This window comes from Trichechus manatus, unplaced genomic scaffold (assembly GCF_000243295.1).
Source record: "Trichechus manatus latirostris isolate Lorelei unplaced genomic scaffold, TriManLat1.0 scaffold00023, whole genome shotgun sequence".
Lineage (NCBI taxonomy): Eukaryota > Metazoa > Chordata > Mammalia > Sirenia > Trichechidae > Trichechus > Trichechus manatus.
The window spans coordinates 10,501,591-10,529,169 of record NW_004443959.1 but is presented as its reverse complement, the minus strand read 5'-3'; the positions used below and the strand labels follow the sequence as shown (position 1 = coordinate 10,529,169).

The 27,579-nt window shown below is 41.9% G+C and overlaps 1 protein-coding gene across 3 annotated transcripts in view; it reads right to left on the bottom strand.

The window, feature by feature from the left end:
• KIDINS220 (kinase D interacting substrate 220) overlaps window positions 1–19,312 on the bottom strand; it is a 139,668-nt gene extending 120,356 nt beyond the window's left edge. Inside the window, exon 1 of one of the 3 annotated variants that reach the window (XM_023728285.1) lies at window positions 19,127–19,312. The gene's annotated coding sequence lies outside the window, so the exon portion shown is untranslated. The remainder of the gene's footprint in view (window positions 1–19,126) is intronic. The other 2 variants (XM_023728286.1, XM_023728287.1) reach the window with 2 other exon arrangements.
• Between the last annotated feature and the right edge of the window lie 8,267 nt (window positions 19,313–27,579).

The window sequence follows — 27,579 nt, the reverse complement described above, 5'->3', positions numbered from 1 at the left end:
AAGTACAGCTGAAAAACCCAGAGGATACACACACACACACACACACACACACACACACACACACACAAACACTCTAAAAGTTGGAGAGAAGGCGGCAGACTAGTAGGCAGACTAGCTAGGGGCCTCAGGACCCAAGGAATAATATGGTAGTAAGTTCCCTAGGTTTTCTTTTTGCCTCATATATATCAAACTGGGTACTGGAGAAGTCAGAAACCCCAAAGGGCTTAGATAAAAATAAACTCAAGAAAAGTCTACACTTTCTAGCCAAAAAACCAGGAAAGGGACATCCTAGCAAGACAGAAAACTTTTAGACCGTAACCACTCTATTTCAGCCAAACACCATACAAAAAACTGTGGCCCCAGCAAAGAGGAGTGGAACAGCCTAGACTTCTAATCTTGCAAGGCTATAACAAAACACCACACCTCTCCTCTCTAACAAGGAGGGCTTGTGAAGAGTCACGACCTTCACCATTGCTCAGCATTAACAAGGCTACTTTCCAGCCATCAGTGGAGGTCTCATGGGGAGCAATAATGAGGGATCCCTCCCCCTCCTAGCCAGAAGACTATTAGAGGCGGCCTTGTGGGGAGCCTGAACTCCCACTCCCACCCAGCAGTAACGAGAAGTCTCTCCCTCACCTAAGTGTCAACAGAGGCTGAGTGTAGAATGTGGGCTTCCACCCACACTAGGCAGTAAGGAGGCGGTGTCTCCCTTTCCCACTGGAGTAGTTTCAGGTTTAAAACACAAGATTTAATAAGATTCAGAGTGTTTGTAGCGTAATACCCAAAACGTCTAGGTTTTGACTGAAAATCACTCATCATATCAAGAATCAGAAAGATCTCACCTTGAATGAGAAAAGACAACACACACTAACACCAAGATGACATAAATATGAGAATAATCTAACAAGATACAAGAATAATCTAACAAGGATTTTAAACCAGATATATAAAATAGTTTCAATGAGCAATTGCAAATATGCCTGAAATGAATGAAAAGTAGAGTCTCACCAAAGAAACAAAATGTCTTAGCAAAGAAATAGAAGCTATAAAGAAGAACCAGAGGAAAATTTTAGAACTGAAGAATAACCAAAATTTAAAACTCAGTGGATGGAATCAACAACAGAATGGAGAGGACAAAGCAAAAAAAAAAGTGAACTTGAGGATAGAATAGAAATTACCAAATCTGAACAGAGAGAAAATAGATTAAAAGAAAAAAAAGAACAAAGCCTCAGGAACACGGAGGACTCTAGCAAGAGATCAAACATTCAGGTCATCAGTCTCAGAAAGAGAGGAGAAAGAGGATGGAGCAAAATAAATACTGAAAAAATGGCTTTAAAATTCCAAAATCTGGCAGAAAGACATAAACCTACAGATTCAAGAACCTGAGTGAACCCCAAACAGGATAAACCCAAAGACATCTGCACCAAGACATCATACGTAAACTTTTGAAAACTAAAGACAAAGAAAACTTTTGGAGGAAAACCATTTTCAATGACAGTGGATTTCTCTTCAGAAACTATGGAGAACAGAAGGAAGTGACACAATACTTTTCAAGTGGTGAAAAGAAAAGAACTGTCAATCCAGAACTCTGCATCAGCAAAAATGTCCTTCAGGAATGAAAAGAAAAGCAAGACATTCTCAAGGGAATGAAAATGAAGAGAATTTGCCAACAGCCAACTTACTCTAAAAGAACGGCTAAAGAAAATTCTCCAAGCAAAAAGGAAATGATAAAAGACGGAGTCTTAGAACATCGGTTAGGAAGAACAATGGATAGAGGAACACTGTGGGTAAATACAATAGATTTTCCCTCTCCTTTTGAGTTTTGTTAATTATGTTTGATGGCTGAAGCAAAAATTACAACACTGTCTAATGTCATTACCAATGTATGCACGGAATATATAAAGGTAATTATAAATGTGAAAGAGTAGAAGGAGGTAAAGAGAGGTAAAGTTTCTACACTTCAATCAAACTGGTAAAAGGTACACATCAGTTGATTGTGATAAGTTACGTAATATCTAGAGCAACCACTAAAAAAGCTACACAAAGACAACCCAAAAATACTACAGATAAATCAAAATTAAATTCTAAAAAAAAAGTAATCCACAGGAAGGCAGGAAAAAGAAAACAGAGAAATTAAATACAGAACAAACAGGTAACAAAAAGTAAATGGCAATTTAAGTTTTTACATATCAAAATTATATTAAATTTAAATGGTTAAAACATACCAATTAAAAGGCAGAGATTGGCAGAGTGGATTAATAAAACATAACTCAAGTATATACTAGAAAGTCACTTCAATTATGATATAGGTAGGTTGAGGGTAAGAGGGTGGAAAAAGATATATCATGCAAACATTAATCAAAAGAAAGAAGGAGTGCCTACACTAATATTGGATAAAGTGAACTTTAAAACAAAGAAAATTATCAGTGATATTACATAATGATAGGAGAGGGACATTATTAGTGACGTTACAAATGGTAAATAAAAGGATCAATCCACCGAGACAACGAAGCAATCCTAAATGACCATGCAACAAACAACAGAGCCACAAAATATGTGAGGCTGAAACTGAAAGAAGAAATACATGACTCTATAACTATACTTGGAGACATTAACACCATCTTCTCAAGAACTGATAGAACAACTAGACAAAAGCCAGCTAGAATATTGTAAAACTTAACAATACATCAAACAATAGGATTAATTGATATATATAGAACACTCCACCCAAAAGCAGAATACACATTCTTTTTAAGTGCTCTCAGCATGTACCAAGATAGTCCATGTCCTGGGTCATAAACTAAGCCTCAACAAATTAAAAGAATTGAAATCATACACAGTGCGGCCTCCCACCATAAAAGAACCAAACTAAAAAACAACTTCTAAATAATTCATGAATCAAAGAGAAAGCCTCAAGGGAAGTAAAAAATATAACGACCTGAATAAAAATGAAAAATACAACATGTCAAAACTTGTGGAACGCAGCTAAAGCAAGGGTGAGAGGGAAATTTATATCACTAAATGTACACATTACAATAGTCTCATAATCTAAGTTCCTATCTCAAACACCAGAAAAGGAGTAAAAGAAATCCAAAACAAGCAGAAGGTAGGAAATAAAGGTAACAGCAGAAATCAGTGAAACTTAAAACAAAAATATAGAGGTAATCAATGAAATAAGATGGTTCTCTGAAACTATCAATAACTAGATAATCTAAACAGTCCTGTAACTATTAAGAAAATTGAATCTGTAAATTCCTAAAAAAGAAATCTCCAAGCGCCTGATGGTTTCACTGGAGAATCTGACCAAATGTTTAAAGAATTAATATCAATTCTACACAATCTCTTCGCAAAAACAGAAGGGAAACTTCCCAACTCATTCTACCTACATCAGACAAAAACAACGCAGAAAGAGAAAACTATAGACCAATATCCCTCGTGAATACAAAATTTAAAAAAAAAAACCATTGCCAACGAGTTGATCCTGGGTCACAGCAACCCTATAGGACACAGCAGAACTTCCCCATAGGGTTTCCAAGGAACAGCTGGTAGAATCGAACTGCTGACCCTCTGGTTAGCAGCCAACCTCTTAACCATTGTGTCACCAGGGCTCCCCCTAGGAAACTAACACAGGTTTATTCCAGGATGCAAGGGGGGTGGTTCAATATTTTAAAAAAACGATTAGTGTAATCCACCATATTGACAGGCTAAAGAAGAAAAATCACGTGATCATACCAAATGATGCAGACAAAGCATTCGTCAAAATCCAAAACTCATTAATGATTTTTTAAAAAAAGAAAGAACTCTCAGAAAAGAATAGAGGAACTTGATAAGAGTATCTACGAAAAACCTACAACTAATATTGACAGTGAAAGACTGAATACTTTCCCCCTAAGATAAGGAACAAGACAAGGATGTTCAATCTTGACACTGCTTATTCAATGTGAATACTGGAGTTATAGGCAGCACGATAAAAAAGTAAACAAAAGGTCTACAAACAAGAGGAAGAAACATAATCCCTCTATTCATACACAGCACAACTTCTACATAGACAACACCAAAGAACCTACAAAAAAACAAAACTGGTAGAAAAAATTCAACAAAGTCACGAGATATAACGTCAATATACAAAATTCAACTTTATTTCTATATACTAAACCAGCTGCCATCAAGTCAACTCTGACTCATGGCAACTCCATAAGTAGAACTGTGCTCCAAAGGGTTTTCAACGGCTAGTTTTTCAGAAGTAGATTGCCAGCCCTTTCTTCCAAGGTGCCTATGGCTGGACTCAAACCTCCAACCTTTCAGTTAGCAGCAGAGCCCATTAACCATTTGTACCACCCAGGGACTTCTTTCTATATACTGTTATTGTTGTTAGCTGCCATCAAGTCAATTCCAACTCTTGGCGACCCCATGTGTGCAGAGCAGAACTGTTCCACAGGGTTTTGTTTTCAAGGCTGTGACTTTCGGAAGCAGATCCCCAGGCCTGTCTTCCGAGGCCCTCTAGGTGGGTTCAAACCACAAGTCTTTCCACTAGTAGTGGAGTGCTTAATTGTTTGGGTCACCAAGGGACTCCTATATACTAGGAGTGAATAATTTGAAGTTGAAATTTTAAAAAAAAGGTACCAATTATAATCACACCAAAAACTGTGAAATATTTAGGTACAAATACAAAATATGCAAAAGATCAGTATGCTGAAAACTAAAAAACTCTAATGAAAGAAATCCAAGAAGGCCTAAATAAAGAAGAGATATAGCATAATCATAGATTGAAAGATTCCATACTGTTAAGACGTCAGCAGTCTCCAAATTTAACTAGATTACAATCACAATAAAAATTCCAACTGGATTTTTTTTTTTTTTGGAGATACCAACAAGCTGATTCTGTAATTTACATGGAAAGGCAAAGGAACTAGGAATAGCCATAACAATTCAGAAAAAGAACAAAGTTGAAGGATCCCCATTATCTGCTTTCAAGACTTATTATAAAACTATAGTACAGAAGTCAATGGAACAGGATAGAGTCCAGGAAAAAAAAAAAATGTGCATGTGTATACACACACACAGTGTCATTTGAGTCAAAAAAGGTGAAAAGGCAATTCGATGGAGAAACAATAGTCTTTTCTACAAGTAGTACCCCAACTGGACATCTGTTGTTGTTGTTAGGTGCCATCAAGTCAATTCTGACTCATAGTGACCAAATGTGACAGAGTAAAGCTGCCCCATAGGGTTTTCTTGGCTGTAGTCTTTATGGGAGCAAATGGCCAGGTCTTTCAACAGCAGAACCGCTGGGTGGGTTTGGACCATCAATCTTGTGGTTAGCAGCCAAGTGCTGAACCCACAGAGCCACCAGGGCTCAGCTGGAGATCTACATGCAAGTAAATAAATAAATAAACAAATACACCTATACCCATGCCTTGCATCATATATACATACTAACTTCAAATAAACCTAAATGTAAAATCTGAAAGTATCAACCTTCAAGAAGAAAGTAGGGGAAATCTTAGTGACCCTGAATTAGGCAAAGAGTTCTTTGCTGTAACACTAAAAGCACAGTCCATATAAAAAGAAAACAGGTAAACTGGAGTTCATCAAAACTAAAAACGTTTTCTTTGTGAAAGTTACTGTAAAGAGAATGAAATTGCTTCCATTTTCTCTCCTTTTGAATAGGAAAGTCTATAACTGTTATTCTATACCTGTCCTACCACTGTATTTTGGGAGCAGATAACTTTTTCTTGAGTTTCATAATTTCACAGAGGGAAATTGTGCCTTAGGATGGACTACACCCAAAGCCTCACCCATACCTGATTTACATGACAAAATCTGGAACTTTTGAGCTGATGAGATTTAAATGAGATTTTGGAATTTGAGTACAGGCTGTAATGAGTTGAGATCTTTGGAGACCTTGGGATGGGGTGAGTGTATACTGCATGTGGGATGAAGTCTATGTTTAGGGGCCAGAAGGCAGAAACTAATATGCTATATGATTCCATTTAATGACATTCGGGGAGGAGGGAACTATAAGGACAGAAAACAGATCAGAGGTTGCCATGATCTAAGGTGGGGAACGAGATGATGACAGAGTGGTACAAGAGAACCTGGAGAGCTAACGGGCTGCTCTATATCTTGACTGTGGTGGTAGTTACACAATTATATGCATTTGTCAAAACCACGGCTTCAAACCAGTGCGTTATGGTTCAAACCCCTGCTGAAGAATTTTCATTTCAACCCCAGATATACCAAATCAGAATCCACATTTTAACAAGATCCCCAGGTGATTCTTATGTATAATAAATTTTGAGAATGACTGCTCTACTAGTGGTTCTCAGAATTGGTCCCTAACCAGTAGCATTAGCATCTCCTGGGAACTTGTTAGAAATGCAAATTATCAGCAGGGGTTTGAAAAGAACAAACCAGTTTGAAGCCCTAGTAAAAACTCAAAACTGTACACTAAAAAGGGTGGATTTTATTGTAAACTATACCCTCTGGTTGAAAGCAAAGAATACCAAAAAGATATTTACCTGTGTTTTATTGACTACTCAAAGGCATTCTACTGTGTGGATCGTAACAAATTACGGATAACATTTCAAAGAACGGAATTCCAGAACACTTCATTGTGCCCATGAGGAACCTGTACATAGATCAAGAGGCAATCCTTCGAACAGAACAAGGGGCTACTGCATAGTTTAAAGTCTGGAAAGGTGTGTGTTAGGGCTGTATCCGTTCACCACATTTACAGAATCTCTATGCTGAGCAAATAACCCAAGAAGCTAGACTATATGAAGAAGAATGGGGCATCAGGATTGGAGGAAGACTCAGTAACAACCTGTGATATGCAGATGACACAACCTTCCTTGCTGAACGTGAAGAGGACTTGAAGCACTTTCTGATAAAGATCAAAGACCACAGCATTCAGTATGGATTACACCTCAACATACAGAAAACAAAAATCCTCACAACTGGACCAATAAGCAACATCATGATGAATGGAGAAAACACTGACGTTGCCAAGGATTTCATTTTATTGGATCCACAATCAACGCCATGGAAGCAGCAGTCAAGAAGTCAAACGATGCACTGCATTGGGCAAATCTGCCGCAAAAGATCTCTTTAAAGTGTTTAAAAAGCAAAGATGTCACTTTAAGGAGTAAGGTGCGCCTGACCCAACCCATGGTGTTTTCAATCACCTCATATGGGTGTGAAAGATGGACAATGAATAAGGAAAATCAAAGAAGAATCAATGCATTTGAATTATTACGTTGGCAAAGAATATTGAATATACCATGGACTGCCAGAAGAATGAACAAATCTATCTTGGAAAAAGCACAGCCAGAATACTCATTAGAAGCAAGGATGATGAGACTTCGTCTCACATACTTTGGACGTGTTATCAGAAAGAACCAGTCTCTGCAGAAAGACATCATGCTTGGTAGAGTACAGCGGTCACTGAAGAAGAGGAAGACCCTCAAAGAGATGAAGTGACACAGTGGCTGCAACAATGGCCTCAAGCATAACAGTGATTGTGAGGATGGCGCAGGACTAGGCAGTGTTTTGTTCTGTCGTGCACAGGGTCGCTATGAGTCAGAACTGACTTATAGCACCTAACAACAACATACCCTCAATATACCTTACTTTAGAAAAAAAACTTCCAAAAAAAAATATTTGACCCCAAAATTTCACTTTTAGGATTTAATTCTAAAAACATAATGAGAAACATGGACAAAATTTTTAAGTTACGCACAATTTTATTCCTAAGAACAAAAAACTTACAGCTCATCTCCTACCACTCTCTCTTTTTCGCTCAAACCACTCTGGGTTTCTGTTCAAATGTTACCTGATCAGAGCTTCCCTGACCACTGTGTATAAGGCAGCCACCATCCTCACAATCATTCCCCATTCCATATCCTTGATATTAGCTGTCGCTAAATCAGCTCTGACTCATGGCAACCCCATGTACAATAATGCAAAATGTTGCTTGGTCCTGTGCCATCTTCATGATTGTTGCTATACTCAAGTCCACTGCTGCAGCCACTGTGTATTCTGAGTTCCTTCCAACCTAGGGGGCTCATCTTCCAGCACTATATCAGACAATATTCTGTTGTGTTACATAGGATTTTCATTGGCTAATTAATTCCCCATTCCATAACTCTGCTTTATTCTTTTGTACAGCACTTATCATCACTCAATGTATTTATTTTACTGTCTGCCTTCCTCCACCCCCCATGAGAATGTAGTTTAATGAGAATGAGTTCTACGTATCTGTTTTGTTCACTGCTGAATCTCCAGGACTTAGATTGGCCAACAGCAGATGCTCAATAACTGCAGAATCAATGGGCATGCCCATGCTGATCCAACTAACTGGAATGCCTGACCCAGCTTTAACTTTCTAATGAATGAAAACATATCTTTCAAATCCCAGCTTAGGGGTTGTCTTAGTCATCTAACACTGCTGTAACAGAAACACCACAAGTTGATGGCTTTAACAAAGAGAAATTTATTTCCTTACAGTAAAGTAGGCTAAAAGTCCAAATTCAGGGCATCAGCTCCACTGGAAGGCTTTCTTTCTCTGTCGGTCTTCTCATCAATGTTACCCAAACCAGGAGATTCTCCGCGCAGGGACCCCGGGTCCAAAGGACGTGCTCTGCTCCTGGCACTGTTTCTTGGTGCTTTGAAGTCCCCAACTCTCTGCTTGCTTCCCTTTCCTTTTATCTTTTGTAAGATAAAAGGTGGCGCAGGTCACACCCCAGGGAACGTCCCTTTACACTGGATCACGGATGTGACCTTAGTAAGGGTGTTACAATCCCATTCTAATCCTCTTTAACATAAAATTATAATCACAAAATGGAGGACAACCACACAACACTGGGAATCATGGCCCAGCCAAACTGATACACACATTTTTGGGGGGACATAATTCAACCCATGACAGGGGTCACAGTCACATCTCCTGGAATGTCTTCATCCTCTCAATTCTCCCGCCCTAGACAATTTCATCTGGTACACCTGTACTTCATGCATACTTTTAGTATTGTTGTTAGTTGCTGTCGAGTCAATTCTGACTCATGGCAACCCCATGTGTAATACTTTTAGTATTATACTTAAAATAATTTATTTCAACTATTAATTTATTGTGAAATCCTTGAAAATGGAATCATGTCTTATTCATCTTTTCATCCTCCGTAACCAAGTGGGGGCTTGGTACATCTTTGATAAATGCTTATAAAACTAATTGGAATATAATTACATAAGCTGTTTATAAAAATTTATAAATTGAAGTGCTTTTTGCCTTAAGCTACCCAGGAGTACTTCTTTTAGTTAACCTATTAAGGAAAGGTGATCTGTTTTTGTCTACATAACTCTGAGAAAGTGCATCTAATTCTACACAGCTATCATTCGGTAACAGTTCAATCTAACAATAGCTGATTGGCAGCCTATACTTTGCAAGGCATTGTGTGTTAAAAGTGACAAGTAAGACATTATTCTTGCCCTAGGGAGGCTCACATCTCTTTTAAGTACCGGGTGGTAGAGCAGGGGAGCAATGAGGGGGCGGGCAGAAAAAGAGGAACAGCTGAAATACAATCGGCAAAATATAGACAACTGCTGGAATTTGGGGATCAGTACATGGGGGTTTATTACATGATCCTCTACTTTGTGTATTTAGGTAGAAAAAATATTATAGCAGGCTTTGTACCAATCATTCAACATTATATGCCTTGAATTCCGATAATCTCTGCATTTATCCACTCTTCCCTTCTATTTTGTTTCTTAACGGTAGGAACTTTCCAAGTCTGTTCTTCACAAGTTCAAAAGTACGTAAAATAGTTTCTTATATATATTAAAGAAATGATGTTTGCTGAACTGAATTTGGTCAAGTTGTCAAAACATTTATTAACTTAACCAGAGAAAAGAGTCTAACACGCTGATACACTCTCATTAGCCATGCTGCTAAGAATAATAATCAAAGAGGTTTTGATAGCCAAGGCAGCCAGAACTGCTTAGCCATTAGCAAACAAAGCCTTAAGTGATAGCACTGGGTCTAGCGCAACCGGGAGCTGCTCAGACCAAGCAGAACCTGCCCTCTCCTGTCCACTGTCCTCAAAGCCCTGGGTATGGCTCAAGCCAGTGAAACCCAGTTTTCTAGCCTACATGCCAAAGAAAAAAATGCAATTTGCCTTACTGCACCTGTGTGCCATGATAATCTATGTAGCCCATAATGTTTGTATGTACTTCCTTGTGAGAGACAGTATAAAAGGTTCTGCTTCCCTTTGTTTGGGGAGCTTGATTTGAGGCGTACACCTCCTTGCTCCTTGCCTGCATGCTTGCAATAAACTTTCTTCCTCCCTCCTCACCTCAGTGTGTCTTTAATGACGAAAAGCCGCATCGAACAGGACCTGCTTTGGGTAACAAATTCTGGCAACCCCAGATGGGACCAGCACTGCCCGACTCCTGAGATGGCCTCTGGTCGACAGGCACTAACCACTTTTCCCACGTCACACTGGTAATCTTTCTCCGGGGGAAACTGGTTTTGATCCTCGAGGTCAGAACCGACCTCGGACCCCGCGGGGGCAGACTACATGAAGAAGAGAGAGAATGGCGTCAGGCGCCTCAGGAAGAGGGAAAAAAAACTCCCCTCGTGAGTACAGAAATAAGTCCTATTGTTCGGAAAGTAGATAGACTGTAGATCTGGTAATGCTTAGCCAGTGAAGGTCATGTCAAACACTTTTATTTTGAACTGGCATCTATGACTCCAGGTTTGGTATAGAAATAAGTCCTATTTGTAGAAAAGTAGATAGACCACAGATTCTGGTAATGCTTAGCCAGTGAAGGTCGGGTCAAATATTTTCGTTTTAAATAGGCATTCTGTAGTTTTAGGTTTTGCTACCATGGGAAATAATTCGAGCATTCTGGAATGTAGTCTTCTAGGGTATATTTTGAAGAATTGGTCTTATTTTGGATATGACCCAATGAAAAAGCCTAAAATGAAATTTTTTTGTAACACTGCCTGGCCTGAGAATGGATCCTTAAATCATAACACCACACTGCAGTTAGATTTGTTCTGTACTAAAGAAAGAAAGTGGAATGAGAAGACGTATGTTGAAGTTTTTATGTCGTTGCGGCAAGATAAGAATTTGCAGGAACAATGTAAAATCATGGTTCAAACCAAGGTTAAAACCTGTTTTCTCTAATGCTCCGGAAGAGGACCTGGTTTTAACCAGAGGTCACAGACCTCCCCTTTATACTGTAAACCCTTCGTCAGCCCGAGGACTCCAATGCTGAGATGCTTTCCCCGGTGTATACTCAAAGCCGCACCCAATTTGGTCCAGGGCCCCAGAACCCCCAACAGGGCTATACCCATTAAGACAACTCCCTGTGCTAGGCGGAGGAGGTCACACACTGCCCTCAAGCCATTCTTACAATTGGCGTCAGAAGCCAGATTCTTTGCAGTGGCTCCAGATTCATGAAAGCATGGAACTTCGTCAGAGAAAGAAGGAAGCAGCTTGGGAAGTAAAACTTTTGATTCTCAGATGATTACTTTGGTTGTTGTTACCTGTAATGGCTGAAGGGAAGACTATGCTGCAGCTGAGGGGAGAAAAGCGCCACCCGGAGTGGTCTGGGGCAAAAGCCAGGCTAGATAAGCAGGATGACGGACAGAGGGTCAGGGTTTGCTGGTTCCACCCAGCCAGAGGCCCAAGGCCATATGCGTATGAATAGGAAGATAGTTAAGGAGAGGAGAATACTAAACTGGAATGTTTTAAAATGGTTTTGTGTTTAGGACTCTGCATCTATCTGAATGTACTATGAATAGCGAATATTTTTTCTACCTAGTGTTGTAAAACAGACCTAAATGTATGCTAGAAATGAATATTGGGTATTATAGATTACAGAAACTATTTAACTCTGCCTTCAGCCAATACTTAACTGGATATGCTAAAAGGGGAACTAGGATTTGCCTGGGAGAAACACAGGCTTTTTGTTTCAAGCCAGAAGCCCGGTGTGTAAAGTGGGAGGCTTAGGTAAAAAACCTGAGCCCCACCTAGATTTGTATTTGAAAAACATGCAGAGCCACACAGAACTGCTGAAAGAACAGAAGATTTGCATTTGACAGAAGAATTTACAGAAAAAATGGCTGTTTTGCTTTTTCAATTCTGAGCAAGTAGTTTGCTGTTGGATGCACTGAAGCAGGAAAAGTCAGTGTCCACCAGAAAGAGACCCCTTCCAGGACTGGAAGTTAAAGGGAGCCGGTGAGTAGACAGCTTGGTCTGCTCGCTTTTGGTGACCACCTGGGTCCACAAATGAGTGGTAAGAGGGGAAGTGCAGCAATGAAGAGACAGGCTAAGTTTGGACATGTTCCACTGGGACCCATTAACACAGCCCACGGGGGTCGAGGAAAAACCAATGTGCATGGTGTAAATAAGAAGGGCACTAGAAGAGAGAATTCCCTAAGAGATAGAGGGCCTTGAAGGAATTCGAAAGGTTGTGATACAACAAGAGGAAGAGTCGGACTGGGAGGGACCGGTGATCAATCTTATTCCAGTTTCCGCCAACAAGCCCCTGGTTAAAGTAAAGGTCAGGGAAGAAATAACTGACTTTTTACTGGACACAGGAGCCATCTATTTGGTTATTAACAATCTGAAGGGACCCTTATCAAACACATCAATACCAGTGGTGGGAGTTATGAGAAGAAAAGTGACTAAGAATTTTATCCAACTCATGGAGTGTCTGGATTACCTGCTTCCAAAGGAAGTGATAATAGATCTCACTTTGTAGCTAATGTAACCAAAAAGGTCACACATTTCCTGGACATTAAATGGCAACTACATGCAGCCTGGAGACCACAATCCAGAGGAAAGTTTAAAGAATGAACTGGACACTTGAAAGACACATAGTAAGGTCAAGAAGCAAAATTAACAACGATACAGGCTCTCCCTATAGCCTTGCTTAGCGTTCAGGCAGCTCCCAGAAGCCAGCTCAAATTAAGCCCTTCTGAGCTAGTCTATGGGAAGCCTCTCCTGAAAAATCATGGGCTGACGAATGGTGACTGTCATGGATTAAACTGTGTTCCGCAAAAATATGTGTATCAATTTGGCTAGGCCATGATTCCCAGTATTGTGTGATTGTCCACCATTTTGTCATCTGATGTGATTTTCCTATGTGTTGTAAATCTATCTCTACGATGTTAATGAGATGGGATTAGTGACAGTTATGTTAATGAGGCAGGACTCAATCTATAAGATTAGATTGTGTCTTAAGCCAATCTCTTTTGAGATATAAAAGAGAGAAGCAAGCAGAGAGACATGGGGATCTCATACTACCAAGAAAGCAGTGCCAGGAGCAGAGTGTGTCCTTTGGACCTGGGGTTCCTGTGAGGAGAAGCTCCTAGCCTGGGGGAAGACTGATGACAAGGACCTTCCTCCAGAGCCAACAATGACAGAAAGCCCTCCCCTGGTCTGACGCCCTAAAAATTTGGACTTCTAGAGAATAAATTTCTGTTTGTTGAAGCCATCCACTTGTGGTATTTCTGTTATACCAGCACTAGATAACTAAGACAGTGACCATTTAACTGTATTAGGTGAAAAAAACTGTACAAGAGTATTTGCATTCTTTGTTTGCGGTCCTTTATTCTCTCTACAGATACGCCCTTGCCAGACAAGAACACCTTCCTGGAAATTGGCTCCTGCTGCGTGCCTGGAAAGACAAGCCTCTCCAGCCCAAGTGGAAAGAGACCTCCAAGGTGCTGTTCATCACCCACATAGTGGTCAAACTGAAAGGAGTCAAACCTTGGATTCACCACAACTGGCTAATAGCAGCACCTGCCCCAGACCCCAACCCTACAACAACAACTCTTCAGGACAACTGGACTGAATTTTTGTCTGCTGTTCTATACAATACAATCCCCTACATCAAGGAGCCACTGCCCAATTTAGAAGATGCTCTCCACAACCCAGGGAATATGACTTATCGCCATAGCCCCAAAGAGAAGGAGGGATTGATAGCCAAAGCAGTCAGAAGCTGCTTAGCCATTATCAAACAAAGCCTTAAGTGATAGCTATGGCTCAACTGGGAGCTGCTCAGACCAAGCTGAACCTGCCCCCTTCTGTCCATTGTCCTCAAAGCCCTGGGTGTGGCTCAAGCCAGTCCAAACCCAGTTTACTAGCCTACATGACAAAGAAAAGAAAAGCAATTTGTCTTACAGCGCCTGTATGCCATGATAACCTATGTAGTCCATAATGTCTGTATGTACTTCCTTGTGAGAGAGTATAAAAAGTTCTGCCTCCCTTTGTTTGGGGAGCTTGATTTGAGGTATACGCCTCCTTGCTCCTTGCCCATGTGTTTGCAATAAATGCTCTTCCTCCCTCCTCACCTCGGTGTGCTTTACTGACAAGACGATGCACCAAGCAGGACCTGCTTCGGGTAATAGTTTGAACTCAGGTGTGCCCAGTAAAATAGAGTATGTCATTGAAGGCCAAGTCTCCCCATCCTCCCTCAGAGGCTTCACTTTTGATTACCCCACTTTCCTTCTTAAATGAGTCCTTTAAACAGGCTCCATTCTCATCTATGATAAAACAAATACTCTCAACCCCACATTTCATCCTCCTCTCTTGCCATTCCCAGAAATTGCCTGTCAACTTCATGACGTCTCCCCTTAACCTTCGTGTGGACCAGGATCTTCTCCCCACCCCTCCCATAAACACTTTTGCCCAATCAACCTCTATAATGCCTTCAGGTTATCAATTTAAATTTCAGTTCCCAATGGCTTCTCTGACTGTGCCTCTCACCCCCCACCAGGTTACCTAGTATCTCCTCATAGCTATTCCAAGAACAGCCTTAAAGAACTCACTGCACTTTATTTCGCTGTGTTCCAGGCAGAAAGCTATACATCTATCTTGTTCACCGCTGTTTCCCCAGTGCCTAACACACTGTCTGGAACATAGTCTCTACTCCATAAACACTAGGTGAATGAAGAAAGTCCAGAGGTAAGATGTCATCTGTTCTGCAAATATTTATTAGGCACCATCATGTGCAAGGTTTGTATTAGGCTCTAGGAGATCCCTATCTGGCCTTCTATAAGCTTACAGTTCAACAGGAAACACATGAGCCCTTCATCATGGGAACAGCACTCTACAGTTTATGAAATGCTTTTATACCTATGACCTTATTTGATTTTCCAATAACTTTGTACAATAAATTTTATTTCTGATTTTACAGATGACAAAACAGGCATTTATACATAAGTTACTTGTCTAAAACTAAATAACAAATGCTGTAGCAACCAGACAAACCCAAACTATAATTCAAGGTGGAATACCAAAAACAAAAGCCGAACCCATCGCCGTCGAGTCAATTCAGACTCACAGCAACTGTAAAGGACAGAATAGAACTGCCTGCCCCACAGGGTTTCCAAGGTTGTAAGAGTTGAGATCAACTCAACGGCAACGGGTTTGGTTTTTTCAGGTAAATCTTTACAGAAGCAGACTGCCACATCTTTGTCTCACAGAAGTGCTGTGTGAGTTCGAACCGCCAACCTTTCGGTTAGTAGCGGAGCACTTAACCAGAGCATCACCAGGGCTCCTAAGGTGGAATAAAAAAAACCAAACCTATTGCCACTGAGTCAATTCCAACTCACAGCAACCCTCCAGGACAGAGCAGAACTGCCCTACAGCATTTCCAAGGAGTGGCTGGTGGATCTGAACTGCCAGCCTTTTGGTTAGCAGCTGAGCTCTTAACCACTGCGCCACGAGGTGGAATAATACTAGAGAAATCCAACGTGTTGTGAGAGTCCTGAAGAGGAGTTACTAGTTAGAGGCTGAAGAATGAACAAATCTGTCTTGGAAGAAGTACTGTCAGAATGCTCCTTAGAGGAGAGAATGGCGAGACTTAGTCTCACATACTTTGGACATGTTATCAGGTGGGACCAGTCCCTGGAGAAGGACATCATGCTTGGTAAAGTAGACGGTCAGTGGAAAAGAGGAAGACCCTCCACGAGATGGACTGACACAGTGGCTGCAACACTGGGCTCAAGCACAGCAACAATTGTGGGGATGGCACAGGACCGGGCAGTGTTTCATTCTCTTGTACACAGGGTTACTATGAGTCGGAACCGACTCGACAGTACTTAACGATAGATTGAATTGTGTCCCCCAAAAATATGAGCTGTGTTGTAAATTCTAAACCCCTATACCTGTGGATAAGGATCCCTCATGGCATAATGGTTAAGCACTCAACTGCTAACTGAAAGGTTGGTGGTTAGAACCCACTCAGCCTTTTTCCAGGAGAAAGACCTGGTGATCTGCTCCAGTAAAGATTTCAGCCTAGAAAACCCTATGGGGCAAGTCTATTCTGTCACACAGGGTCGCTATGAGTTGGATGGCACCTAACAATGGCATTACTTGTAGATGTAGTCCCATTTGGGTATAGAACTTTCTTTGTTATGTTAGTGACACCACATCAGTAAGTATATCTTAAGCCAATCATCTCTGAGATATAAAAAAAGATCAGGCACAGAGAAGGAAACACAAAGGGAGAGGAAGATACACACCAGTGAAGATCACCAAGGAACCAAGGAACAGAAGCTGAAGAGATAAGGACCTTCCCCCTTAGGTGACAGAGAAAGCCTTCCCCTAGAGCCAGCACCCTGATTTTGGACTTCTAGCCTCCTAAACTGTGAGAAAATAAATTTCTGTTTGTTAGAGCCACCCACTTATGGTATTTCTGTTATAGCAGCACTAAGAAACTAAGACATTACACTGACTGGGACATCATGGAAGCTTCATTTTGAGTTGATCTATGAAGAAAGGGTAGAAGTCCAATAGGTAGGAAATGAACAAAGGGCATACCAGACAGAAGGAACAACATGAAAACAGAGAAGAAAGTGTCTACCAAGTGACTGTATGGAGTGTGCCCAGAAACACAGAAAAGTATGGACGGAATGTTTAAGCAAGAAGTGAAAGCTGCTGAGGCTGGAAAGTTAGGGTGATTAAATCTGTAATTTCTTCAAAGATAAAGGCTCTCTCTACTTCATTCTTATATTCTCAGAATCTATTACAGGTCCTGAACAAGTAAAAACATAATAGATAACTATCAAATTGAATAACTCCATAGGTATACTAAAGATGGCTCTTCTGTGGGACTTTGCCTGCTCACAGCCCCTGCTACCCTCAACTGCCACGTTCTCTACCATCAGCCATAACCAGGGATTGGCATAAGCTGAGTCAGTCAGATTCCGTTCTCTAGAACTGAGATTTAGAAACCACAGACTGAGCCCGTCATTATAGGACGCGCGTCAAATGATTCAGTTTTTGAGAAAGGCAGTCAGCAGAGACAGAACCTAAAAACATAAACAGAGAAAAAGACTCCTTATAATTAAGAGGATAAATTTGGACCCTGAGACACATGCAGAAAGGGAACTTATGTTGGATTCTGACTCATTGCTCATTCTCATTTGGTCCCATAAGCCTCTTTTTCCCTGAGGTAAAAAAGTAAGCTTCTGTTCTTTGTCTTCCAGACAGCCCTGAATGATACAGTAGGAGATAAAGCAGAGAAATCAACAGTTCTTGAGCAAAGAACAGAAAGAGAAGGATAACATATTCATACACGTCCCAGCAGTTTAAGTGGCCGACTTGAAACACAAAGAAATCAGAACCCTGGGTACCAGTCAGGGAGCCCACAGGAGAGGGAACCAGGAGGTGGGAATGGAGAAGACATGAGCAATACTAAGATGAACAATACAGAACCCCAGTTTTTGATCCACCAAAATATCCAGAAGAGATATTCTGCATGTAGAAATAAAAGAAACCTTGTGACTAATTAGAGATGGAAAGGTCAAAGGTGACTAGATGCCAAGTGGAGGTCACTGGAAGATGGTGTTGCTATTAATGAAAAAAGAGAAGACAGAGACTTTTCTCTGTTTGGTTATCACCCCCTCCCTCCCATCGCCAAACATGTGTGAATGGGGTGGTGGAGTTCTCTGGATGGCTGAATTTGAAGAACTCCAAAAAAAGCTGGGTTGGAGGAGTCCACTCAGGATTTGGAAAAACAGACCTGGAAATTATTCACACAAAGGGAGACTGGAGAAGGAGGATTCTCAACTTGCATGTACCCACAATTATTTGGGAAGCCACCCCCAAAGAATGGGATTACGTAGATCTGGGGCAGGGCCCAGAAACTGACATTTTAACAAGCACCTCAAAATGGTTCTGATGAAAGTAGTCCAAGTTAGTAAAGATGGAGGAGAACAAAGAACACAATATTCCCGCAGGATTTTTCAACCTTACCTCTGCACCTTGATCCCCTAAGGTGCTTTAAAAAAAATTTAGATGTCTGGTCCTCAGTGTTGTCAAAGTGTTGGCAGGTATCAATTATATCAGAATCACCCCAGAGCGGTGATTCCTGAGCCACACCCCAGGTAAAATGAAAGGGAATCTCTGGAGGTAAGGCTAAGAAAGCTACATGTTTTAACAAGCGCCCCTAGTGTGCAGAGATGGCTTCATAAACAGTTATTAATACGAAAGTATTCTGCATTGGCTTAAACCTTTTTATATATCACAACTCAAAAGGAAAAAAAATCCAACATTGCTGGTTGACAAAACAATCGTTTCCCTATAAAGAAATCATATTTCTGATTTAACGAAGCTTAGTAATCAATGACTTACTGTTATTTTGCTAGGCATTTAGAAGCTGCCACAGGACAATGGAGCAACGGAGCCCCACGAAAGCAAAGCTAGAGAATGGTAACATACAACCTCACCCACGGAAGCCCAGGAAAACAAACCCAAAGCGTCTGCCTCAGAGATACCAGCTAGCGGGATACTAGGGTAAGTGCCAGCGACTGCTTGGTAAAAAGAAAAAAACCTTTTCACTAGCATCCTCCGCACCCCCGAGGCGCTCACCCGCCCCAGGGGAGACTGACTACTAAAGAAACCAAGTCCCAGAAACCTGCAGCCGGTTCCCGCTTGCTTTTGTTTACCTTCTTGGGGCTCCAGAAAACGCTAACTCGCTCAGTGAACTGAACCCCGAAGCTCCCGAGCCTCAGCCGGGTCCCTCCCTTCGGCGTCCTCGCCACCCAGCCTCGCCCACCGCCGCTGCCGCCTGTCACCAGACAAAGCCGCCGCCGGCCGATCTCCACACTCACCGTCTCACAACCTCGCCCGAGGATGGCGGCCTCCGGCACAGGGCAGAAAGGGCCCTGTTTGCCGTAGGCGTTGTCAGAGAACCCGAAAAGGAGAGACGACGGCGTTACCAGCGTCGCTTCAACCACAACCAGCAGCCATTTTCCTCCTTCTCCCTGAACTGAGGGGTCATGTGACCGCTGAGCGGGCCGGGGCGTCACGTGGTCCCGCAGCTCGCTGAGTCGGTAGGGGAAGGACCCTTGAAGGAGGCAGAGCTGGTAGGGGGCTGTCGACCGTACTCCCCGCGTAGGTGGGAGAAGGATGGAGAGCGAAAATAAATATCTGCCGGCAGTGTAGCTATCCACATCCTCCCACTGGCGTCCAAATATGTATTTGACAAGCTTCTGAGGTGATTTTTTTGTTGTCAATGTTATTATTATATTATTAATTTCTATTAACTATAGGGTCGCCAAGAGTTGGAGTCGACTCAACGGTAGCGGGTTTGGGTTTTTGGTTATTAACCATTATTATCAAAACTTCTTCAAAGAAATAAACCAGAATTGTAATTTCAGAAGGCATTGCAAATACGTTGCACATTAAGACCAGCTCAAATCTCTCTGCCTTCTCTCAATTCCTGTCGGATTTATACTCCTGGTCTTCTCATTCAGAACTAGGTTTTTGGAAGGAAGTGCCTGTCTCATTCTCTCCACTTCCTCACTCCCATTCTGGCTTCCTCTTCCATCTGCATAAAAGTCTTCTCACTTGCCAGTTTGCAAGTTCGACTGATAGTTTTCCAGCCATATCCGCCTGACACCATTAACGGTTCCCTCCCTTCTCCCAGCTTCTGTGATTCTGCAACTCTTCTGGTTTTCCTCCCAATCCTCTGGCTGCTCCTCTCAGATTACACTTTTCTTAAAATTTGTTGACATTTCGAGAGTTCAGCCCAAAGCTAGAGTCGCCACCCTCCTCACCCAGTATGATCCTCCCCCAGTATTGCTGTTCTCTACTCTTGGTGGACATAGCTCATTCCACCCATTCGCCCAAGACACACATGTTTCATACTAAACTCTCCCCCTCTTTTGCCTCCCGCTTTCTAATCAGCTCCTTCACCCGGCTCTAGCCACTTCCATCCTCACTGTTGTATTTAAAGGCTTCAGAAGCTCTCAAACAGGATTTCCCCAAAAGCCCCCAACCACTTTCCCTGCCTCCACTCCAGGAGATTGCTAGATCACACGTAAAACTTGTTTGACTAAATTCTTCAGTAACCTATTTGCAAAGAATAGATTTTCAAATCTGTACTTAACATGCAAGCTTCTTCCTGAGCTGGCCCCTGCCAGACCTTTTGCCATTGATCTATCATCCCCTGTCCCTAGCCTCCTTTCCCACCCGAGGCTGGCAAATATTAACAGTTTCTGGAACATTGGGCCATGCTCTTTCTCATCTACATTCTTTTCCAGTGTGTTGTTCCCTTACCTGGATATTCTTCCCTGCTCCTTGTCCAACTAATTCCAACTGATGAGTTCTACTTACCTGTTAAGATATAGTTTAAGAGGTCCCTCTTTTGTGAAGCCTCCTTGATAACCTCAAGCAGAGTTAGCCCTCCATACTCAGCCCTCACCTTCTTTATTCCACAGTGCCTACTGCATAGTAGGTACTCAGAACATAGGTATTAAATCATGTTGGACCTTGTCTTAGTCATCTAGTGCTGCTACAACAGAAATACCACAAGTGGATGGCTTTAACAAAGAGAAATTTATTTCCTTACAGTAAAGTAGGCTAAAAGTCCAAATTCAGGGCGTCAGCTCCAGAAGGCTTTCTCTCTCTCAGCCTTCTCATCAGTGTTCCCCAGGACTAGGAGCTTCTTGGCGCAGGGACCCCAGTCCAAAGGACGCGCTCTGCTCCCGGCACTGCTTTCTTGATGGTATGAGGTCCCCCTGTCTCACTGCTCACTTCTGTCTTTTATATCTCAAGAGATTGCCTCAGGACACAATCCAGTCCTGTAGATCAGGTCCTGCCTTACTAACACAACTGCCACCCATCCTCCCTCATTAACATCGTAGAGGCAGGTTTACAACATACAGGAAAATCACACAGTACTAGGAATCATGGCCCAGCCAAATTGATACACACATTTTTGGGGGGACATAATTCAAACCATGACAGACCTGTTTATTTACTTGTCTTTTCCCCCACTACAAAGTTTACTTCATGTCTTAGTCATCTGGTGCTGCTATAACAGAAATACCACAAGCGGATGGCTCTAACAAACAGAATTTTATTCTCTCACAGGTTAGGAGGCTAGGAGTCCGAATTCCAGGTGCCAGCTCCAGCGAAAAGCTTTTTCTTTCTGTCTGCTCTGGAGGAAGGTCCTTGTCATCAACCTTCCCCTGGTTGAGGAGCTTCTCTGTGCAGGGACCCCAGGTCCAAAGAACACGCTATGCTCCCGGTGCGCCTTTCTCGGTGGTATGAGGTCCCCATGTCTCTCTGCTGGCTTCTCTCTTTTATACCTCAAAAGAGATTGACTTAAAACACAACCCAGTCTTGTAAATCGAGTCCTGCCTCGTTAACATAACTGCCGCTAATCCCACCTCATTAACATCACAGAGATAGGATTTACAACACATAGGAGAATCACATCAGATGACAAAATGGTTGACAATCACACAATACTGGGAATCATGGCCTAGCTAAGTTGACAGCTATTTTGGGGGGACACAATTCAATCCATGACACTTCACCACCAACCCCCCTCACCCTGTTTAGAACAGTGGCCTTGTTACTGCTGTGGAGTTGGCTCCAACTCATGGCGACCCCAAGTACAACAAAACAAATCTAGCTCCCTGGTCCTACACCATCTTCACAATCACTGGTATGCTTGAGTCCATTGTTGCAGCCACTGTGTATTTTCAGTGCCTTCCAACTTAGGGGGCTCGTCTTCCAGCGCTATCTTGGGCAATATTTTGTTGTGATCCATAGAGTTTTCACTGGCTAATTTTCAGAAGTAGATTTCCAGACCTTTCTTCCTACTCTATCTTCGTCTGGAAGCTCTACTGAAACCTGTTTATCATGGGTGACCCTGCTGGTATTTGAAATACCAGTGGCATAGCTTCCAGCATCACAGCAACACACAAGTCACCACAGTACATCAAACTGACAGGTGGTGGTGTCTGGCCTTAGCAAGCCATTAATGAAAGCCACACCATTTACAACTTCATTATATATACTTTGGGGTTCTTCTCTCATTTTTTCATGAGTGTTGCTCCAACTTCTGATGAAGCCATATTCCTCGTTAGCTTTGTTCAATGAGTTTCCACATGGATACACTGATGAACGCTTTCAGCGGTTCTCATCTTGGCTGCACATCAGAAACATCTGTGGAGGACTTTTTAAAAATCAAGACAGAGACTTGTTGGGGGTAAAACCTAGGAATGTGAATTTTAAAATATCCCCCCAGCTGAGTCTAATGAAACACCGTTCTCAGACTTGGGTTTGGGTCCCACTGTGTACAAATTACTGATTTCACATATGTAAATCCCTTTTTAACATTAAAAATACTTTTTGAGGAGCCACGCAGAACAGTAAAACTAAACCCATTGTCATCAAGTTGATTGGTAACCACTGATTGTGAAAGCATCATATGGGAGTTGGAATTTGTAGTCTCAAATTCTGTAGCCTCAGAATGGGAACCTGTGCCTTAAATATAACACTATTTAGCTATTTGGGCATTTGACAGTTTTTCTTGATGGCTTGTGGACAAATAGGGAATATGTGGATTATACATCAGAGGTTGGGTGGATTCAAAAGTCACGGAAAGATCTCACTGAATGTGTTGGTTAGTGAAACGCTGACTCAGGAAGATGAGGTTCTTGAAGTCTTAAGAGCCTCCCCCAGTAAAACCCCATTTTGAAAAGGGCTGCCCCCATGTTAATCCTCACCCTCCCATCTTCCCAGCCCACTCACCTCCCAAAGCCTATCTCCTTGACCGCTATAGTTTCTATAACTCCAGCAGCATTGCTTGAAACCACCCCACCAAAACAAGCCCAGAGGCTGGCTTTCCACAGATACAGGAAGCAGAGGTCTAGGCTCATGCCAGCGTGAGCTCTGCCCATCAGCTAGATACATGGTCAGTGCAGCAAACCTGCACCATCAAAGAGCAAAGGTGGGAAGGAGGGGAGGCAATGGGTTCTTTAGCTCACATGGTCCCCAGCACAGTGGGGTTCTCAGTGAAGAACCACACACACCTCCATCTCAGAAGAAGTGGGACATTGAGTTACAGACGCTGATGAGACAACTAGCCGTGCTGTCTGAACCTCCTCGCCTCTCCCCTCCCCAAGTCAAAATTCCTGAGGATTCTCCATGTACAAGCTCTTTCTTAGGAATATTTTAAAAAGCAGTCCAGATAACAGCCTGGAAAGAAGTTACTAGAAACCGACTTGACTTTAGGGTGAGAGAAGGGTGGCAGGGTGGGGGACAAGAGGAGAAGCACTGAAGCAGAGAATAGATTTCACAATTAGGGATCCTCCCCTCTTTATGGGCCTGGACTGGGGAATGGAGAAATTTTAAGTTCTGAGTTTTTATTTTTATACCATGCCAGAGATTTAACTACCAAAATGAGAATTTTTTTACTGTTGTAAAAATACAGATAACACATTTGCCAATTTGACATTTTTCATGTGTACAATTCAGTGAGACCAATTACATCAATCATGTTGTACATCCATCGCCAATATCCTTTGCCAATTTTCCATCATTGTAAACAGAAACTCATTGATTCCCAAGCAATGAACTCCCCATTTCCCCCTCCCTCCCATCCCTGGTAACCACTATTAAACTCTGATGTCTATATATTTGCGTATTCACAGTATTTCATATTATTAATCACAATATTTGTCCTTTTGTGATTGACTTATTCAGCATAATGTTTTCAGGGTTCATCCATGTTGTGACATGTATTAGGACTTAATTTCTCTTAATGGCAAAGTAATATTCCATAGTATGTATATACCACATTTTGTTTATCCATTCATCTGTTGATGGGCATTTGGGTTGTTTACCCTTTTGGCTATTGTGACTAGTGCAGCAGGGAACACTGGTGTACATGTGCCTATTTTCCTCGCTACTTTGAAGTCTCTTGCGTATATACCTGTCATGGATTGAATTATGTCCCGCAAAAAATTGTGTGTATCAGTTTGGCTGGGCCATGATTCCTGGTGTTGTGTGATTTTCTCATATGTTGTAAATCCTGTCTCTATGATGTTAATGAGGGAGAATGGGCGGCAGTTGTGTTAGTAAGGCAGGACTCAGTCTACAAGATTGGATTGTGTCCTGAGGCAATCTCTTGAGATATAAAAGACAGAAGTGAGCAGACAGACATGGGGACCTCATACCACCAAGAAAGCAGTGCCAGGAGCAGAGCGCGTCCTTTGGACCCGTGGTCCCTGCACGAAGAAGCTCCTAGTCTGGGGGAACATTGATGAGAAGGCCAACACAGAAAGAAAGCCTTCCCCTGGAGCTGACACCCTGAATTTGCACTTTTAGCCTACTTTTACTGTAAGGAAATAAACTTCTCTTTGTTAAAACCATCCACTTGTGGTATTTCTGTTATAGCAGCACTAGATAATTAAGACAATACCTAAGAGTGGAGTTGCAAGGTCATATGGCAGTTCTATGTTTAACTTTTTTGAGGAAGCTCCAAACTGTTTTCAACAGGGGCTGTACCATTTTGCATTCCCACCAGCAATGTATGAGGGTTCTGATTTATCCACATCCTCTCCAACATTTGTTATTTTCTTTTTTTTAATCTTAGCCATCCCACCAGGGGTGAAGTGGTATCTCATTGTGTACTTAATTTGCATCTCCCTAATGGTGGCACTGAAACCCTGGTGGTGTAGTGGTTAAGAGCTACGGCTGCTAACCAAAAGGTCGGCAGTTTGAATCCACCAGGCGCTCCTTGGAAACCCGGTGGGCCAGTTCTACCCTGTCCTATAGGCTCGCTATGAGCCCAAATCGACTCGATGGCCACGGGTTATCTAATGCTGACACAGTGGTTAAGTGCTCCACTGCGAACCGAAAGGTTCCTCAGCAGGAGAAAGATGTGGCAGTCTGCTTCCATAAAGATTTACAGCCTGCCCTTTACCACCATTCTTATTCAATATTGTACTAAAGTTCCCCGCTAGAGCAATAAGGCAAGAAAGGGAAATAAAGGGAATACAAATTGGTAAGGAAGATGTAAAACTATCCCTATTCACAGATGATATGATCATATACATAGAAAATCCCAGAGACTCCACAAGAAGGCTACTAGATCTAATAGAAGAATTCAGCAAAGTGGAAGGATAAGTGGAAGGATACAAGGTCAACGTACAAAAATCAGTTGGATTCCTCTATACCAAAAACAGAATTCATAAAAGGAAATCAGGAAAACAATACCATTTACAATACCCATACCCATTGCCAGTCAAGTCGATTCCAACTCATAGTGACCCTATAGGACAGAGTAAAACTGCACCATAGAGTTTCCAAGGAGTGGCTGGTGGATTCGAACTGCTGTTTTGTTTAGCAGCCTACCTCTTAACCACTGCACTACCAGGCCTCCCCATTTACGATGGCCCTCAAAAAGATAAAATACTAAGGAATAAATCTAACTAGAGACGTAAAAGGTTTATACAAAGAAAACTACAAAACCCTACTGCAAGAAACAAAAAGAGACCTACATAAATGGAAAAACATACCATGCTCATGGATAGGAAGACTTAACACTGTGACAATGTCAATACTGCCCAAAGCAATCTACACATATAATGCAATCCTGATCCAAATTCCAACAACATTCTTTAATGGGATGGAAACACTAATTACCAACTTTATATGGGAAGGAAAGAGGCCCCAGATAAGCAAAGCATTACTGAAGTAAAAGAACAAAGTAGGAGGCCTCACACTTCCCAATCTCAGAACCTACCATACAGCCACAGTAGTCAAAACAGCCTGGTTCTGGTACAATGACAGATACATAGACCAATGGAACAGATATGAGAACCCAGAGGTACATTCATCCACCTATGGACAGCTGATCTTCGATAAAGGGTTGAAGTTCATTAAATGGGGAAGAGAAATTCTCTTTAACAGATGGTGCTGGCAAAACTGGATATCCATTTGCAGAAAAATGAAACAAGATCCATACCTCACACCATACACAAAAACTAACTCAAAATGGATCAAAGACCTAAGTGTAAAACCTAAAAGTATAAAGATCATGGAAGAAAAAATAGGGACAGCACTAAGGGTGGTAATATAAGGCATAAATCGAATACCAAACATAACTAAAAATGCACAAATAGCAGAAGATAAACTAGATAACTGGCATCTCCTAAAAGTCAAACACTTATGCTCATCAAAAAACTTCACCAAGAAGGGTGAGACAGTACACAATATGGGGGAAACTAGTACAACTTGTACAAGAAAAGGTCATGGAAGCCCCATAGACACATCCAAACTCCCTGAGGGACTGAATTGCTGGGCGGAGGGCTGTGGGGACCATGGTCTCGGGAACATCTAGCTCAATTGGCATGACACAGCTTATAAAGACAATGCTCTACATTCTACCTTGGTGAGTAGTGTCTGGGGTCTTAAAAGCCTGTGAGCGGCCATCTAAGATACTCCACTGGTCTCATCCCTTCGGGAGCAAGGGAGAATGAAGACAACAGGATACAAGGAAAAGATTAGTCCAAAGGACTAATTGTCCACAGCTACCAAGGCCTCCACCAGACTGAGTCCAGTACAGCTAGATGGTGCCCGGCTACCACCACTGACTGCTCTGATCAGGATCACAACAGAGGGTTCTGGACAGAGCTGGAGAAGGATGTAGAGCATAATTCTAACTCACAAAAAAAAAGACCAGATTTACTGGCCTAAAGGAGATTGGAGAAACCTCGAGAGTATGGCCCCCAGACACCCTTTTAGCTCAGTGGTGAAGTTACCTCCGAGGTTCACTGTTCAGCCTGGGAGTGGACAGCCCCGTAAAACCAAATGAGACTAACGAGGTACAGGAGTCCAGTGACAAGGGCCAGAAGGCAGAAGGGGACAAGGAAGCTGGTGATAGGGAACACAAGGTTGAGTAAGGATATTGTTGATGTGTTGTGAGATTGTTAACCATTCTCATACGGCAACATTTGTAGTAACTGTTAAATGAGAAACTATTTTGTTCTGTAAGCCTTCATCTTAAGTGAGAATAACAGCACAATTGGAAGAGCGTAGTCAATGTCACTGAACTGTGTATGTAGAAATTTTTGAAACGGTGTATCTTTGGCTATGTGTATTTTCACCAAAAAAAAAAAAAGGTTGAGAAGTTAGAGGGTTAATATGTTGTGGGGTTGTTAACCAATGTCATAAAACAACATGTGTACTACTGTTTCATGAGAAACTATTTGTTCTGTAAGCCTTCACCTGAAGTACAATAAAATATAAAAAAAATAATAAT